The following is a 5,773-nucleotide window of genomic DNA, read 5'->3' as shown; positions in this document are numbered from 1 at the left end:
ACACGCTCTCTCTCACACACACCCAAACCCGGGGCTGTCCACCGCGCTGCCTGATCGCAAATCGCACGCATGCACGCACGCACGCACGCACGGACGCATGCGTGCGCGTGCGCACTCACGTCTGCCGAGCCGAGCCGCGCGCGCGCGCCCGGCCTGGGGCGGACCCGGGCCGCGCTTGTTGGGGGAGTCCCCCGAGCGCTCTGTGGACCGCGTCGTGGGGGGCGGGGGGGCGGCGGCGGCGGCGGCCCACCCACCCACTCACCCACCCTCGCCCAGTGCTTGGCACGCATGCTCCGCAGCCCATTGTGTGCTGGCCGGTCGGGGTGGCTGACACGCACCCGCCCCTCCCTCGGTGCTCCCCTTCCCTTGGAGGCTCCCCCCTCGGACTCTCTGTTCTTGGCTGGCACCTTGCGCAGGTTGCCAGGCGCGCATCGTGCTGTCACTTTGTACATTGGGGTGCTTTTTTTTTTTTTTTTTTTTTTTTTCCTCTGGTGCTGAGATAGGGTCACATATAGCCCAGACTGCGCTCGAACTCGCCGTACAGCTGAGAATGACCTTGAACCCTTGATCTTAACGTGCTATATTCTGACCATCTTTTCTGGAAACGCCGAAATGAAGGTCACCTGTTCTAGGTGGAGGCACCCTTAATGCGGGCCACATGATTGTGGATGCCCAGGGGCCAAAGGCTGAGAAGGGTGTGGGGTGGGGAGGTGTAAGACCAAGGGACACATGCTTGCTTCGAGGGTCTACAAACCAGGCGTGGCGGTGCATAATCCCTACACTCAAGGACAGCCCGGGATACAGAAACACTGTCTCAAAAAAATAAATTAGCTGGGTGTGGTGGCTCACGCCTTTAAGCCCAGCACTTGGGAAGCAGCGGTAGGAGGATCATTATGAGTTCAAGGCCACACTGAGACTACATAGTGAGTTCCAGGTCAGCCTGAGCTACAGTGAGACCCCCACCTAGAAAACGCCCACTCCAAATTTAATTAATTAATTAAGCCATCCGGAAAAATATAAACAAAGAATAGCCCGGCGTGGTGGCACTTGTCTTTAATACCAGTACTTGGCAGGCAGAGGTAGGAGGATCTCCGTGAGTTTGAGGCCAGCCTGGTACTACAGAAGGAATTCCAGGACATTCTGGGCTACAGTGAGACCCTACCTGCAAAATAAAACAAGACAAAAAGGATGTACTGGCTGCTTGAATTCTTTTTCTTTGTTTTGTATTTTGGTTGTGTGTGTGTGTGTGTATGCGCGGGTGAGTGCACGCGCTATAGTGTGCACATGTTCTGCCCTATGGGATGTGCTTGCCTGTGGTGACTGCAGCCAAGTTGTGTTGGGGGGTCCCACTCCATCTTTCATACCATTTTTTTGGTTTTTTAAAAAATTTTATTATTATTCTGGTTTCTCGAGGTAGGGCTTCTCACACCTGGCTTCTCATACCATTTTTATTTGAGCTGGCGTCTCTTACCGATTGGCTGAGCTTGTGCAAACTTCAGCAGTTCTTTAGTCTCTGTTCCCCTAGGGATTGGGGATACCAAAGTGCATAGCCACTTGCATCTGTTTAATTGGGTTCTAGTAATCAAACTCCATTACTCTCAGGCCCTCATGCTTAGCGCTCTTAACAACTAAGACAGAAGGCTTTGCAAGCAAACACTCTTTTTTTTTTAATTTTTATTAGCATTTTCCATGATTATAAAATATATCCCATGGTAATTCCCTCCGCAAGCAAACACTCTTAAACACTGAGCCATCTCCCCTGTGCCCTTTTTTTTTTAAACTTATTTATTTATTTATTCATTAGAGACAGAGGGAGAGAGAGATAGAGAGTGAGTGAGAATGGGCATGCCAGGGCCTCTAGAGCCTCTAGATACTGCAAATGAACCCCAGACGCATGTACCTGAGACCTGGAGAATCGAACCTGGGTCCTTAGGCTTCACAGGCAAGCACCTTACCTGCTAAGCCATCTCTCCAGCCCATGCACACACACCCCTTTTTAGTCACTCATCACATACTCTTGCGGACCCAAAACAAGAGTCAGTGCTTTCATTTACTAATTTATTTACTGTAACCTCAGGCTGGCTCAAATTCAGAGTGATCCTCCTATTTCAGCCTCCCAAGTTATGGAATTAAAGGTCTGTGTCACCACCAACTGGCTCGGCCCTCTTTTTTTCTCTAAACATTCTTATTTATTTGTGCAAAGAAAGAGAGAGAGAGGGAGGGAAGACAGACATAATGGGCATGTCAGGGCCTCCAGCTGCTGCAAATGAACTCCAGATACATGTGCCACTTTGTGCATCTGGCTTTATATGGGCACTGGGGAATTGAACTGGGATTGTTAGGCTTTGTAAGCAAGTGCCTTAACCACTGAGCAATCTTTCCAGCCCACCCCCCCTTTTATAGAGACAGGGTTTCATGTATCCCAGGCTGAGCTCAAACTTACTATCTAGTTGAGGATGACCTTGAACTTCTGAACCTTCTGCCTCCACCTCTGAAGTGCTGGGATTTCAGACATGCCCCCTTATGCCCAGTGTATGGAGTACTGGGAGTCAAATCCAGGATGTTGAGCATACTAGGCAAGCACACTATCCACTGAGCCACATCCCCAGCCTTACTGCCTGCATATTTGAGATGAGAATAAGCATAGGTTGCAGCTCATAGAAATCACTGTGCTGGAACAAGAATCCCAATCAGCATGGCATCTTTTTGCAATAGCAGGGTGGGTACATGGTGAGAATTAATAATACTAAGGATGCCTTGGGCCTGTGATTGACACTGAGGTATGATAGTATGCTATTATCATTGGGTGTATCAACATTGACCAACCCTAAGGTGTCTGAGGGACAATTAAAAAGAATCTCCTCCCACCCTGAGACGACACAGTGAATTCCAGGTCAGCCTGACCTAGAGTGAGACCCCACCTCAAAAAAACAAACAAACAACAAACAAATAAAAGAAACCCTCTTCTCCCTCCCTCTTTCTCTCTCTCTCTCAAATAAATAAATAATAATAATAAAAATAAACCATAAGGGCTGGAGAGATGGCTTAGTGGTTAAGGCATTTGCCTGCAAAGCCAAAGGATCCCGGTTCGATTCTCCAGGACCAACGTAAGCCAGATGTACAGGGGGGAGCATACGTCAGGAGTTCGTTTGCAGCGGCTGGAAGCCCTGGTGTGCCCATTTTCTCTCTCTCTCTCTCTCAAATAAATAAATCATAATAAAATGAAATAAAACATAAAAAAAGAACCTCACAGTAATTCCAACTTTTAGAAAAACTGCCTATAATCTCAGCAATCAGGCAGGAGGCTGAAGCAAGTGGATTGCTACAATTTCAAGGCCAGCTTGAGCTACTTAGTGGATTCTAGATAAGCCTGGGCTAGAGTCAGTCTCGGACTCTAAATAAATAAACACAACAAAGAAAGAAAGAGAAGAAAGATGGCTGGGGGACTAATGGTTAAGATGACAGCATAGGAAGCATGCCAAAGCAGCCTAGGGAGAAAAACAAAACAAAACAAAACAAACAAACAAAACCCAGCAGTACACCCTTTTACTAAAAAGTGAAAGTGTATAAAGAATTGTCAACCATAGCAGAGAAGTAAGTAGGAGAGTTCCAGAGCATCTAGAGACCACAGAAGCAGTCAGAAGTGGCTCCAGCAGCAGGAGCACCAGGTCTGCTCGGTGGCAACAGAATCCAGGTGAGGGCATTTCCCACTAACACCAGCCTCCCCGCAAACTCGAGAAACGTGAAGAGAGGACAGCAGGGACCAGTGGAGCAGCTCGTGAGGGAGAGGATTGCGAGGACCAGGGGGAGAACTCCAGCCAACATCCACAGCCTCCCCTCCCCCAGTGCCAACACAAGCCCCAGCAAGCACCAGCACCTGGCACGGGCGATCAGAGCAGTGACCCACTGATGCAGCCAGCCTGTCTGAGCCCACAGCACAGTAAAGAGGGACCCAAACAGGCACGCAGCATAACTAAGACCAAAGCCATCCCAAAAGATAACTGGGATTACACCAGGTCAGTACCCACCCAAAAAAAAAAAAAAAAAACCCTGGTATATAGGCTTGCATCGGAAGTGCTGATTACACCTTCCATGTCAGGGCAAATTATATGTTAAATCTGATGGATGGTCAGATTTGCCCTTCTTTCCCCCCACCCCCCCCCCCAAGGTAGGGTCTCATTCTAGCTCAGGCTGACCTGGAATTCACTATGTAGTCTCAGGGTGACCTCAAACTCATAGCATTCCTCCTACATCTGTCTCCCCAGTGCTGGGGTTAAAGGCATGTGCCACCAAGCCCAGTGGATTTGCCATTCTTTTTTTTTTTTTTCTCCCTAAGATCTTATTTTTATTTATTTATTTGAGAGAGAGAGGGAAAAAGTGAGAATGGGTGCACCAGGGCCTCTAGCCACTGCAAATGAATTCCAGATGCATGTGCCACCATGTGCATTTGGCTTACATGAGACCTGGAGAATCAAACTGGAGTCCTTGGGCTTCATAGGCATGTGCCTTAACCCCTAAACCATCTCTCCAGCCTGGATTTGCCATTCTTAAATAAACTATATTTTGAGACAGAGAGAGGGAAAGAGAGAAAGTGAGAATGGGTGCACCAGGGCCTCTAGCCACTGCAAATGAACTCCAGACGCATGCGCTACCATATGCATTTGGCTCACATGGGACCTGGAGAATTGAACCAGGGTCCTTGGGCTTTGCAGGCATACGTCTTAACCACTAAGCCATCTTTCCAGTCCAGATTCGCCATTCTTTTTTTTTTTTTTTTTTTTTTGATTTTTTCAAGATAGGGTCTCACTCTAGCCCAGGCTGACCTGTAATTCACTATGGAGTCTCAGGGTGGCCTAGAACTCACGGCAATCCTCCTACCTCTGCCTCCCGAGTGCTGGGATTAAAGGCATGTGCCACCACGCCCAGCCAGATTTGCCATTCTTAAATAAACTATATTTTGGGCTTGTTATTTGTTGCTTCCTGATTTGTAGTGCCTTTGTCGCCTGTCATTCACTGGGGCAGGGTCTCACTCAGCCACAAGCTAACCTTGGAACCATCTACAGACCAGAAATCTCAGCCTCCCAGTTGACAGGATTAAGGATGTGAGGCAATACACATCCTTAGGGACTTTGACTTTGTTAGAGGATCTGTTTGTCATAGTACCTACTCATGCATAAACTGTGCTGGTTGTCATGTATATTATTTAGTTAAAATTTAGAAGTTGCCTATATTTTGTTCCACCCAGCCTATTAGAATACTCTCATAGCAGGCAAACCCAGCACCTAAGATCACTTTTGCGGTTACTCTGAGAGTCTTAAGAGCCACACCTAGCACCTTAAGCTCCTACCCTGAAGATATATGATGACAGATTGTTTGATATATCTAATAATACTGCAGATAATTAGAAAACCTAAGCACTAAATTAATCCAAGATGCAAAAATCTCTATAGTATGATACAAGAAACACAAAAAAATCAAGATGATACATACCCACCAAAAATTATAAATCCATAAGAAATGACCTCCAGTGAGACTGATTTAGATGAAATGCCTGAAAAAGATTTAAAAAGAATGATTTAAATATGCTCGAAGAAATCAACAAGGAACCCATTCTCTGTCTCTCTCTCTCTATGTTTTTCTGTTTGAAAATAAATTAAATTAAAAAAAAAAGAAATCAAAGGAATCAAAGAAGACAGAGGAAACCAATTTAATGAAATAAGGAAGTCAATACAAGACATGAATAAGGAGATAGACATAATAATAATAATAAAAA

Source organism: Jaculus jaculus, chromosome 2 (assembly GCF_020740685.1).
Source record: "Jaculus jaculus isolate mJacJac1 chromosome 2, mJacJac1.mat.Y.cur, whole genome shotgun sequence".
Taxonomy (NCBI): Eukaryota; Metazoa; Chordata; class Mammalia; order Rodentia; family Dipodidae; genus Jaculus; species Jaculus jaculus.
Note: the sequence above shows the minus strand (reverse complement) of the source record.